This window comes from Geospiza fortis, unplaced genomic scaffold (assembly GCF_000277835.1).
Source record: "Geospiza fortis unplaced genomic scaffold, GeoFor_1.0 scaffold279, whole genome shotgun sequence".
NCBI lineage: Eukaryota > Metazoa > Chordata > Aves > Passeriformes > Thraupidae > Geospiza > Geospiza fortis.
Window position 1 is genome coordinate 473,900 of NW_005054352.1, and position 13,283 is coordinate 487,182.

Consider the following 13,283-nt stretch of genomic DNA (forward strand, 5'->3'; position numbering starts at 1 on the left):
GGGAAAAGTGAGAAACTCTCCTTCTCTTTGCAAATCCCACATAAAAGTCTGCACACAGTGGCCAACCCTGGCCTTTGAGGGTGTTGCAAAGACTCTTGATATGCTCCTGCAGCAAGGGCTGCTCCTAGCTGGTGCAACTCATCCTGCTGTACTTAGTGTCTCCCTGACACCTATTTAGCATCCAAAAGATAGCTGGGCACAAAACTAGGCAGGATCACTCATCATGTTTGTGGACAGTCAATATATCCCTTGAAGGAGCAATGTCACAGCTGGTGTCATATCATCCCTTTGAGTGAATGTGTTTTGCTGATTTTCCTATTTACCTACTTCAGACTTCTTACAAACATGGATGATGGAAGAAGTCTTCTTCTTCTCATGGAGAAGACTAGACTGATGCAATCCTAGCTCTCAGTAGTGGCATGCAGATAGCAAGGCTGCCCCAGAGCTGAATATAGAAGGCCCAAACTCTGTCCGTGTCTCTTGGTGAACTGGAGGCACAGAGTGCACAACCTTCACTTTCACTCTCTTCATTGAGCAGTCAGCTCTGACAGCCCGGCTTATGTTTGATTGCACCTTTTTGAACTAGGAGCCACCACCATGTAGAAACAACACAGATGTTGTAACCTGATTGTGCAGAAAAGTAATAGGAGAAATTAATGTTTTATGAAAATCAGTGTGTACAAAGATAAGGCTTTGAAAGGTGGACATATTGCTTCCAAAGGCAACAGCATTGTCATTTGCTCACAAGGACTGTCTGGATTTTTTCTTTATAGCTGGTACCCCAAGAGATGCTTTTCTGTATTGTCAGGCAAAAATTACTAAATTTTACTAAACATTTGTTCTAAAGTTGGGGTTTTTACTATGCATTTATACTATTATTTCTTTTTACTAAATTGCCATACTAAAAACCCCTACTATAATAGATGTATGCTTAATTGCCTGAGACTATTGCATAGCCCAGAGCTGCAAAACTGACAGAATATTGAAGTTGGTGATTAAAAAACAAACCTTAGGACCTCAGAGTCTTGCAGGTGAGGAAAATCAGGATGATGTGGTCTGATGAAGCAGGCACAATTTCCTTCGTCTTGCCCAGAGCCAGGTAGCATTTTGGGAAGTGGAGGGTTGGCTTCTCTGTCCCTTGACTCCTGCCTCACCATCCCAATTATTTGGGAATGTGATACCTGGAGTAAGGAAGCAAGAGCACTGAGAATGACTTTTGCCCCACTCTTGAATGTCTTTCAGAACCACATGGATACTTCCTAGCAGAAAGAGGCTTTACTTGGTAGGTAGAAAAGACACCTGACTATACATTGTTTTCTTCTTTCTGTTTTGTTCTTCTCTGAAGGGTTGTGACCATACTTTGCCTGGGACTATGCCAATAACATCCTAAATCATCCATTACCCTCCTTTCCCATCAGACACGTGAATGAGTCTAATTTTTTCATTTGAGGTAAGGACCTGATAAAAAAAAAAGAAGAAGAAAAAAATATACAAACAGCTAATTCTCATTTGATGTCAACAGGATTTAGTGTGAAAGTGGAGTTGGACTCCTCAGTATCTGTCTCTGGGACTAAGAGACTTCAGACATACCCACCAGGAAAACAACAACAACAAAAAACCCCAGTAAAGTGTTTGCAAAAATTGCTAGCCTTTAGAAGATTGAGGAATAATAATGATGCTGTGATACACACAGATAGGCCAAATTGAATGGATAGGAACTTTAAAAGGTTTCAATAAAAGAGAAATTCTTAAGGCCATAAATATGGGCCTAAGAGCAAATACACAGAAATGAGGACTTGCCTTCTCCCACCTTCCAGAGTATGATTTCATGCCACCAAATCCTTCAGGAATGGAAAAAAAAAAACCCACCATTCTAAAATTAGGAGGTTATGTGAAACTAATTTTGTTAGTCTCAGAAACAAGATATTTTCCTCTGCAAGTGTCTTCCTTAAGAAACGTTATAAATGAGTGCAGATACTATTGTATGGAAGAGGATTTGAGTTATGTGTCAGAGACAGAAGAATTGCCATATTGATCCCACTCCCATTAGAGCCAGTAAGAATTTTACCATTGATTCCAGTGGGAGCAAGGTCTCTAAGTGCAGTATGAGGAATCCCTTGAAAGTAGAGAAGAAAGGCATAAAAGTTTTTGAATGCCAAGGCCAAACATTAAGCTGGAAGACCTTTATAGCCAAAGGCTCTAAGAATATTTATTTGATGCCAGTTTTGAACTGCAGGCAGCTGTTCTGGTCAGCTGGGGCCAAGATGCTTACCATCCTTAGGTTCATTCAGATGTAGCCCCAAGGCATACATTTTCTTGCATGAGACTCTTCAGTTGTAGAAAGTCATCCCAGAGGAGAGCCACTGGAATGTCTCAGTCATTGCCCTCTGTGCCTGCTGCTAGTCTCTTTTATTTGGGCTGGCCTACTTTATTCCTCCCTTACTGTTTCCTGTTAAACTTTCTGCCTTGTCCATTTTTCTTACAACTTGGTGGTAAGGCAATCTGGGTAGCAGTTACTTATTTTTCCCTCTATTTGCTACAGTTTGCTGAGCTTTTTCTGGTAAGTTGGCTGGGACAGATCTATTCTATACTTCTGATTCAACAGAAGTACTGCAGCAAACTATTTATGATAACTTCAGGGCATGAATATTAGTGTCAATAGCATGGATCACCTAAAGGTAAATTAAGAGCTGATGTAAGCTTTTACATAAAGTCAGTTTTGTCTTTCAGGTTCAAAATGTTTTTTCACCTTTTTTCCCCCCACTTGCCTTCATTTATGTGTCTCAGAATGATGCCAAATTGCCATCAAAATGGCAGAGAATGATCTTACAATATAGATCATATTGCAAAAAAAAAATCATATGAAATTTTCAGCTTGTGTTTGGAAAAGCAACCAACTGAGATTGCTCAGGGAAGTTACCTTTCTTGGATTTGAATAGAATATATGAATAGGGTTTGTGCTACAGAATTTACACTCCAAAATAAGTCAAACAAAACACGTACATTTTGGGCACTCTTTCTTTATTTATACTGGCAAGTTAACAAAGTGAAAATGGACAGGGGGACTTATTCACCACTCTGGTGTTTTAGATTACTGTGCAATGATTTTACACAATGTTTTCGATATCTGTTTACCATTTCTAGGCTAAAATAAATGACAGCCATGTCATAATGTGATGGGACAATGGCAGCTATTTTCCATCCAAGTTTGACTGTCACAAGTGTCTCTATAAATGTCCCACAACATACATTTTTTAATGAATTGAACTAATATAATTTTACATAATATAATTTTAGATTACTTTTTTTAAGCAGAAGGTACAAAGTAATTTCACCTTTTAAGCAGCCACATTATGTACAGGTTAACAAAAAAGCTGTTGTCAAACTTTGTGAAGCCTTATTCTTTGTGTGTTAAACTCCATTTATCTTAAGAATAGAACACTAATCATTTCTGCCTGTAGAGACTCTTGAGGATTTGGTTTCTAAAGAAAACGAACAAAAGACAGGCAAAATATCTGGTACATTCTTCTATGAAGTTCACTTAGGATTGGTTTTCCATGTTTAGGACAAGATGTATCTTTCAATGAAGTCAGAGATTTCTCAGGAGTCAATGAATTAAGTGTTGGTGTTACTACAATTGATAACACAATCACTTCAGGAGTTGTAGGCAAAAACCAGGAGCATCCTAATTAGAGGAGGCTCTGCCTTTTCATGACTTGCTGGGGTTCTCCAGGCTGAGCATTGCCAGCCAGGCAAGGGAAGGGATTGTCCTGCTCAGCTCTGCAGTGAAGTGGCCTCACCTTGAGTGCTGGGGGCAGTTTTGGGAGTTACAGTATAATAAAGACATTCCACTATTAGAGAGTGTCCAAAGGAGGGCCACAAGGATGATGAAGCGTCTGGAGAGGAAACCGAATGAAGAGTACTGAGGTCACTTGGTCTGCTCAGCCCAGAGGAGTCTGAGGGAAGAATGAGACACCTCATTGCAGTCTACAACTTCCTTGTGAGGGAAGAGGAGGGACAGACACTGATCTCTTCATTGTCATGACCAGTTACAGGACCTGAGGAAATGGTCTGAAGCTTAGGTGGGGAAGATTTAGGTGGGACTTCAGAAAAAGGTTTTTCACTCAGAGGATGGTTGGGCACTGGAGCAGGCTCCTCAGGGAAGTGCAAGCAGCAAGCCTGATAGATTTCAAGAAGCATTTTGACAATATTCTTGGGCACATATTGTGATCCTTGGGTGTGATTCTTGGGTGTCCTGTGCAGGGTCAGGAACTGGACTTCGATGATCCTTGGGAGCCCCTTTCAATTCAGCACATTGTATGACAGCTCTACGATTCTAAGAAAAATTCTTTCTTCTTTTGAGACCACATTTATAAGGACTCTCAATATATCAAACCAGCGTTTTTTCCCTCCTTCCCAGCACTCAGCATCCTTTGTCACAAATGAGTATGAAATGCAACCTGAATTCATGAAGCAGAATTCATGAAGCCAGCCTGAACCAGGTCATGTGGCAAAATAACCTAAAGGATATGGAATCAATGCCTTACTGTTCTACCGCTGCCTATTCCAAGCCATTTCATCCCCCTCTGCCTTATTTCCCCACTGTGAAACACAGAGAATGATTCTCCTTCTTTTCTCCTCCTTGACCCACTGCTCCTTGTCTCTCTAGACTCTTAAGAGCTTCCAGTAACAAGGATGTGCTCTCTGTTTTCCAGTTTTAAATATTGTCCTTATTATAATGCTATTGATGTAATTAATTTTACCTCAGATTTTATTTATTTATACATAATAACACTATTTTTTGCATAAATGCTGCTGTTTATGGATACTAATGGTAAGACTGACTTTTCAGAATCTGGTTCACTGTTCTTCTGTTCTCATAATCTAAAGTTTAGAGAAAAAACAGAGCACATAATACCTTTGTGTCTTTACCTTACAAATAAGCGAATCAAACCTTTTGAAATAATAATAATAAATATTGTTAATAAGCCTGAACTTATAAAATGTTTTCCCACTGTGACATGTGCGTTTCTGTAAAATAAAAACATTAAATAAAAAAACTCAACAAAACTATTTTAATATAAACAATCTCCTTAAAACAAAAAGAGCAGAACCCCCTAAAATCTTTAAGTCAACCACACTGAAGCCCTAATTGCATTGAAAAGATAAATGTCCAGAATCTTGGAGTCAAGAACTGAACCAAAGACTCTTGAAGTAATTGGAAATATTTTCACAGAGCAAAACACTGGCTAGTGACCTCCTGGGTGATGGCTCTGTCTCTGTTGTGGAAAGTTCCTATCAGGTGTAACACATTCAACTCTCACCAGATTTTGGGGCTATGGGCCTCACAGCAGCTTTAGGCTCTACTAGTCACTGATTAAAGGCTCTGAGCATCCCTACTGGGCATAGAAATCTTTGGTTTTCCAGACTTTTATGAATGAGCTGTCTCTTCTGCAAAATGAAGCTGGGATCATAATGAAAAGGAACTTTGCTAGAAGTTGGAAAATAGTCATGAGACATCCATGCGGTCTAATAATACAATGAAGCAGCAGTAAGATAACTCATTCATTGTGCCTAAAGCTGGGAAAAGCAAAAAGGGAATTAAATGCAGTAAGGAACAAAAGTGAAGTTCAGTCAGCCTTAGACTTGGAGGGTAAAAGTTTGTTAAAGTGTTCAACATCTTCAGTTAGAAGGACTTGACATAATTATTGCACTGCCATCACAGCCACTGCCACAAACCAGCGTATCCTTTACATGGCTGGTTTCAGTACTGCTTTTTGCACCAAGAGCCACGAGCTGAATTTGCTGAAGCACAGCTTATACTTCAGAGGAACATAGCTGGTTTTGTTAGGAAAACAGACTTATATTTACACAAAGCTCCTAAAGTTGGGAGGTTATTTTGTACATGGATTTTAGTGATGGGATGGGATAGGATACAAGGCGAAGCCGTTCTTAAAATTATACATGCAGTGGAGAGGTATGGCTTGAAAAGTATTAAGTGGTAGAAGATTAATCACAACCATTGTAAGGAGGTCTGACTATTCATTCTGGAACTTAAATGCAATATTTGCACAAAGGAATGTGCAGAAGCAATACTATGATTAAATTTCTTGATTTGTTTCAAAAGTCTTTTGAGGAGTTGAGTTGTTTCTACTAGATCTATAAGTCTTTGGAAATCTCCTAGAAACAGGAATGACTTCGTAGTTTAAAGCTTATCATTCCACTAACTAATCACCTCATAAACCTTACAAAATATCAGCAAATATGATTTTGTTTCAGGATGTCTGGATGACTAGACAGTGTTGGTTTTAGTAGGACTATTTAAAAATTATTATTACCACTGGCCTGTTGCATAAGCAGAAAATTGTGATATCAGGTGTTCATTTAAGTTGTTACCAAAAGTTTGGTAAAATAAAAAACTCCTTAACAACACGGTAACATTAAGAAGCAGACATTCTTTACTCAGCCAAATGCATGAGAGAATAGCTCTTCCCATATCTGTACATGCTGAATACAGGGAAGTTTCTGTTTATGTACTGTATTCTATGTACATGTTCATTGATTGTCCCAGACTAAACATACATATCAAAATAATAGCCTCAAAATCATGAACACTTTCTCTTCCCCTTATGCATGGGTTTTTCTGTCCTGGGGGTCTCTCTTGGGATCCCTAATGGTCATAGACTCCAGTGTTACAGCTGACATACTCAAGTTGGCAGGACACTGGGGCTTGTGAACTTCCAGTTCTCCATCTTACACAATGAGCACTGTTCAGTTTTATAGACCAGTGGTTTTGGAGAACAAGCATTGTGTTAGCTCACCAGGTGCAGGTAATTTATCATCTGGTAACATTCCCCCCTTTGAGGCTTGTGAAGCTCGTCTTCCTTGCAAGCCTTCATAAGCCTCACTTTGTTCTATTTTTTTACTAACATCATGTAAGTTTTTAAGGCAAGTATCATAATTACAATTATTATTATGATCATAAGTATACTTTGCAAAAGTGAGGTGAACCAACCAGTTAGAGAAAATCCAAATTCTTTAAGTATTTTATTTAACTAACTATTTTCTAACACTGTTATTAGTTCTCTGCTAGATGCAGCAACAGATTTTTATCCTATCAGATCATCCAATTTAGGAGTCACATTTGAAATGTGCACACAACTAGTATTGTTGTTTAAATTCAAGTAACCCCATACTCTATGTTCATGTAACAATAATAGGTCAAAACCTAATCTGTTTTATAAAGTTGCACATGTGTTCCCAAATTTTTGTCAAATTGTTCACTGAAGTTCCCCACAGAACTGGATTTTCTAAAGGTTAGTGTTGGCAAACAAGCAGTTCCAGAAATGACATTCTGTGATCTACCAAAATATTGCACTAAGACTACATTCCCCTTCTCAGAAATTAAGAAAATTGTTTCTGTTATTATAAATATCTAGTTATGTATCATTTTCATCTAGATCCAATTAATATTATCCCCCCAGAAAGAAATTACATCCTATTCCAAAACCAATAGGGTTTACATATATATGTAAAAACATCATGGTGTTAGTCTTGTTTCTGCTCTTTGTTTAATGTGATGTACTCAGGGTTCAATTCGTTCCACCTTGGGTGTGATATAAATTACCAGGGGGACATGATATGGTCCCTTTCACTTCTCCTGAATTGGTCCAAAACCCCAGGTTCTGGAGCAAACCGTATCTTCTCATTGGAAAGGATGTACATGCGAGCATAATCCTGACCATTTCTTGATAACAATATACCTTTTAAAACTTAAAGGAGTTAATTTTAGCATTATTATATTAATTTCAGCAGAATTTTGAGGCTTCCCTTGACTTGTTGGTGCAACATAGGAAAGTTACTGGCCATCTAGGAAAGGTGCCATAATATCAAAATGTGCCAGTCCCAGTTCTGCCTGGGCAGTTCTGCAAAATCAATATGCCAATAATCACCTGGTGAATTCCTCTGTTTTACTAGCTCTGGAGGCAGACTTCTTTTTTCCTTGAGATTATTTTACAAAACAAATTACTTATTTTTCAATAAGCAAAATAATTTTTTCAACTGATCTATTAATTTCTGTCATCTTCATGTTTACTATATTCCTTCATAAACTAATTAATCTCTTCTCTACTTCTTAATGTGTTTCCTGATGTTTTGGTTCTGCTATCATACACTACTTTGGAGGTACAATTACTTGCCCACATTAGTTTACAAATCCCCTGCTGGGATTTTCCCTTGTTTTCAGATATTGTGGTGCGGGTTTGGCAAGTTCATGAGTTTCAGTTTTATTGTTAAGTGTTCTTTCATGGTTCAAGTTTATTTCACTGTTTAAGTTTATTTTACATTGAATTTAATGTATTTAAGATGGCGCCTGTCCCGGGCTCCCTCCCCCATTTTTTCCTACGCCGTCCCAGTCAATTCGTTAGTTACTTAGCAACTCCTGCCCTTTTTGTTACTAGTTTTATGTCAGTCCTTAAGCCCCTCCTCGGTTCCGTAGTTACCCCCTGACCCCTCCTACGTTGTCATGTCACCCTCTGCCCACTCCCCTAGCCCCAGAATCTTCCATTTAGGGACCCTTTATAAATTGCGTCAGTCCCCGCCCTTGTGGGCAGATCTGTGCGGCTTTCATTGGCTTCTGTACCCTTCACCTTCACTTTCCAATAAACCCTCCAGTGCTGAGACCTGCCTCGTCTCCCTGTCATCATTCCGCGGCTCTATTCGCTGGAGCTAGGATTTTGTCTCACTTCGGACTGGGTCAGGGCATTCTCCTCCTTACGCCGGGGAGAGCCCGAACCTCTTCGACAGCTGCTGGTGTGCTGTGGTAGCTAGCCGGACAATCCTAAGCGCATCCACATTCAGTGATGGGGCTAACCACCTGTCTTGATTTCGTTTTTGTTCTAGGACATTCAACTATTTGTTAGATACTAGTACAACAATAGGTTTTTCAGTAAACTCTTTAGCTTTTTAGTCAGCTAATTGATTCCCTGTATTAACTGGGGAGTCCCCAAACTGATGAGCTTTATAAGGGCATCACAATGACTTTCAGTTTTTTCACTCTCTTTGATTTTTTCTTTCTGTTTAGTAGAGGAACTCTGCACCAAAACTGAATTGCCTTTTCTTTCATACGGCTCCATGGGCTGGTATTATACCAAAAACATACTTTAAATCAGTTCATATGTTTACCTTTTTTCCTTCAGTGATTTCTAGGTAAGGTCATTAACTCTATTTTTGGTGCTGATGTGTTAAAAAGTAAAGCCTGGGTTTCTGTTACCTGAGTTGAGGTTCCCACTGAATACCTAGCCCAGTTCTGGGTCCTGGATGGGATTGCTCTTGAGATCTGGTTTTCCAGAACACTTATTTAATGGTTACTAAGCAGTCATGACACAAAGTTCTCTGGGCTTCTTACAAAACCCAGAAAAAACATGGCTTGGATTTAAAGTAGTGGTTACTTTATACTCTACGTTGTCCTGCTCAAACTGAGCAACCTGACATTTCAGCATCCTGCTGGCAATATCCAGTATCCTTCTTTTTGTTCCAAATCATCTATTGCCATGTGGGGTATGTATCAGATTTTGTGTTTCTCTGCAGCTACCACCGCTGTCACATATCCAGGTCATCCTTCAATTGCATTGTCCAATTGCTTACTTCCATGACCCCAAAAGCTGGCCAATATTCCTAGTGTCAGGTGTATTCTTTTATGCACAAAAAACTCAGATGGTTCAGCTCAAGTGTGAGAGTCCCAGTGCAGGGGTTGTCATTAAGTTTATTTGATGACTTTTTGGGCCGTCTGACTCTCAGAAGACCACATCAAATATTTCTGATGGAGAACCATACAAGGGTTTTTCTAGTACCTCAAAATTGTTGTGATATGAGATGTTGATTTAAGTGATTTCTTCCTCCTTTCTGTTTTTCCTTATTAAGAGGTTTTCTAAGAGACAACAGAAATGGCGAGGAATGGCCTGGGCATGACTAAACACCTTTGGTGAGTACCACCCTGAGCTGATTTTAAATAACAGTTTGCCTGTACAACTCAAAAAGTTTTCAGGAGCCAGTTTTGGAGCACAGTATCCTGCAAACCCAGATAAGTACATACTCAAAACAGAGATGAGTGAGTGTGATAACTGCCCAGGCTTTTGTGCATTTCCTACTGAATTTTCTGTAAGCAAGAAATTTGTTTATGTTCTGCTGAAAAAAATAACATTCCTACCCACAAGTAGATAGTTTCCAACCCTTGCATTGGCATACAGCAGATCTTGTTGTTTCCTTGTTACGATAAATGGAGACTGAAGTAATATCCAGCAACCACTGCTGAGCTTTTTGGAGCCGATGTTATAAACATAAGTGTTGCCATGTGAATTTTACTGGAAAAGCATAGAAAGGAATCTTACAAGTCTTAAAAATCAAAGTTCTAATTAAAGTGTACCTAAAATAGTCAGCACGATAGATATGGAACGTGTTATTTCCTAGCATCAGTTTTTGTTAAGCCCAGATAAAGGTACAACAGCTTCTACGCTAACTTAAGTCAGGATGTTGCTTAGCAGCTGTAATAACCTGTAAGGAAGATAGCATTGTTATTTCTGCTATGGTTTTGATTCATAAAGCAAAAGGTGTCATTTAGAGGGCAGATACTATAACATATGTATACCTTTTTGTCCAAAAGGCACCAGTAAAATTTTTCAATGTGTTCATCACTTTTCAACAGCCGTTATTAGGACAACATGGAGGCCACAATTCTGAAAACTGTGGAGCCTTTCTATATACCTCAGCTGTCTCCAGGATGCCCCTAAATGTCTCCCATACCTAATCCAGTTAACACCACATGAAATCCCTTAGGGGACCACACTTGGCAGCCATTCTTTGTGTTCAGGGAATGGAACTGGTGGCAGACAAAGCACACCACTCTGGAGTGGCCAGAGGAAAAGGAGAGGGAGGGTATTTGCAGGACCCAGTTGCCCCCTGGCTTGGAACAGATTCCTATGTTCATCTTTCCATGCCATGAGAGAAGATACAGTATCTTGTAAATTTGGTTTTCTTTTTTTTTCTTTACCAGTGTTCCTACCTGTAGATCTGTACATGCCCTGTGATAGCTTGTTCTGCTTTTGACAATGTATATTTCTAAGTTAAAGCAAATTGTTTACTAGGAGAAAGAGATCAAAGCTATTATTATAGTAAGGTTTCTCCCCAGAGAGGCTTCTTGGCTAAAAGAATAGACTGACAAACACCGTGTTCATTTAGTTTCCAGTTTTGCTCTCTTTATTTCTTCACTCAGACTATTTAGCTACTTTATTTCATTTCCTTTTTTAATCCCACAAATTTATGGGAAATTTATGGGATCATGCTTCTCTATAGCAACATTAAAAAAAAATCACACTGAGCATGGGATGCAAGAGTGCTGAGTTAAGGTTTTATTTTAAAAAATAAAAAAGAGAGACAATAACTTGGGGGGAAAAACCCCAAAATCAAAGAGGAAAAAAAAAATGAAGCGTATCTTGAGCTGGCTGAGTTCTGGGAAATAAAGAAAGAAAACTGCCAGAATTTCTATTGCTTCAGAGAGGAGCTTGAATGGCTGCATCCTGAAATTTCTCCAGAGGCTAAAATTATTCTTGTAAGGAGAAGGGCTGTGATCTTAAAAACCTGATCACAGAATGGAGGAGAGAAGTGCAGCTTGAGAGAGGTGAGAGGAAGTTGATCTCAGGACAGGCGCTTTTTTTCCAGTTGTGCCTCAAACCTGTCTTAAACAATGTGTTTTACTTTATTGTGATAACTATTTTGCATATTTCTAAAACCTTACAGGCTTGATTGTTTTTAAAGAGGGGTGCTAAGAGAGGGATTGTGGCTTCAGACTAGCAGAAAGAAGCAGCAGCAGCAGCAGCTTTTTAGCTTTGTAGCTAGTTTTTCTTTTTCTCAGGAAAGGTTGGGCTACATGTGCTCAGCTTCTGTTTCAAACCTGACAGAAGGAAATCTGAAGATTTTTTCATCTTGTTAAACTGCAATCAGCCAATGGTTTCCCTTTCCAAAATAATACTAGATATTATTACCGAATGTTCAGGCTTTACATTCCTGACAAACAGGAAATATATGCCACAATAATAGGATGTCAATCAGAAAGATAGCATCAATTTTCTGCTTTCTAAATCATCCCCACCACCTGCTGAGCCTTTGATCATCCCAAACAATTAATTTAACAGACACATGATTAAGAAATAAATACTTCCCAGTGAACCTGCAAGCTACAGTACATATCAGCAAGTTCTGATCTTGTTCTCAGTGAAAACAAATCACTTACATTCAAAAGAGGAATAGAAGTGCAAATAGAGTCTGCCGATCAGAGGCATCCAAACAACTGTGCATTAAAATATATCGCTGTTTTTAAGCTATTGTGGTGCATCAGTATGCTTTAGGGATATACATTTGTTCCTTCAGGAACAAGTAGTGGAATGGAATTTTGCAGCTATATTAATTAAAGTGTATCTCTGTTGTGTGGAGCCTTTTGGAAATGTTGACTTTAAAATTCTGCATTGAAATGAAATTCTAGAGTTTGTCATTCCCGTAGGAAATCACAACTCCTCTCAGAAAACTGAAAGTGTACTCAGCATTGTCTGAACTCTGCAAGCTACAACACTTGGTCAGAACCTCATATCACTTTCAAATATTTTCCAAAAGGGGTTGCAGAAGCAGACCTGAACTTTCCCTGAAATGAATCCACAAAGCAGCAGGATGAAGCTCTGACTATCCCTTTGGGTGGCTACTGTGGGAGATTGGAGAGCAGCGAAATATCGCGATGTTACGTGCAGACGGAGCCCCTCCCCTTCTACCGTTACGCCGTTAACCCTTACTATAAAATACCCTGTTCTACCGTTATTAAACACCTTTTACCGTCGACCACATTGGTGTTGCGAGTGATTGGCCCGAGCAGGCAAAGAGTGTTTTCCGCCGTGCTGTTCCTGACCCAGGACACCACGCCTCAAGCGGAGGCAACAAGCGGTGCCGAAACCCGGGAACGACAACCGGGTTCGGGATTCGCCTGGACGGGTGAACAGCGGCCGCAGCGGCAGGACTGTCTGCGGTGGGGAGGACGCTCCCAGACCGGCGCATGGGAAATGGAGTCTCGCGCCAATGTCGTATTAGGGGTTCATAGGCAGTGGGGGTTTGACTGCGAGGTGGGTGAATTTATCTTCGTAGCATCGAAGCTCCTGCATATGGGGATAATTGGGCAGCCGGAGGAGTTACTCCGTCCGGACGTGTGGGACAAGTGCACCCAGGCTTTAGCTGAGGAGGTGATG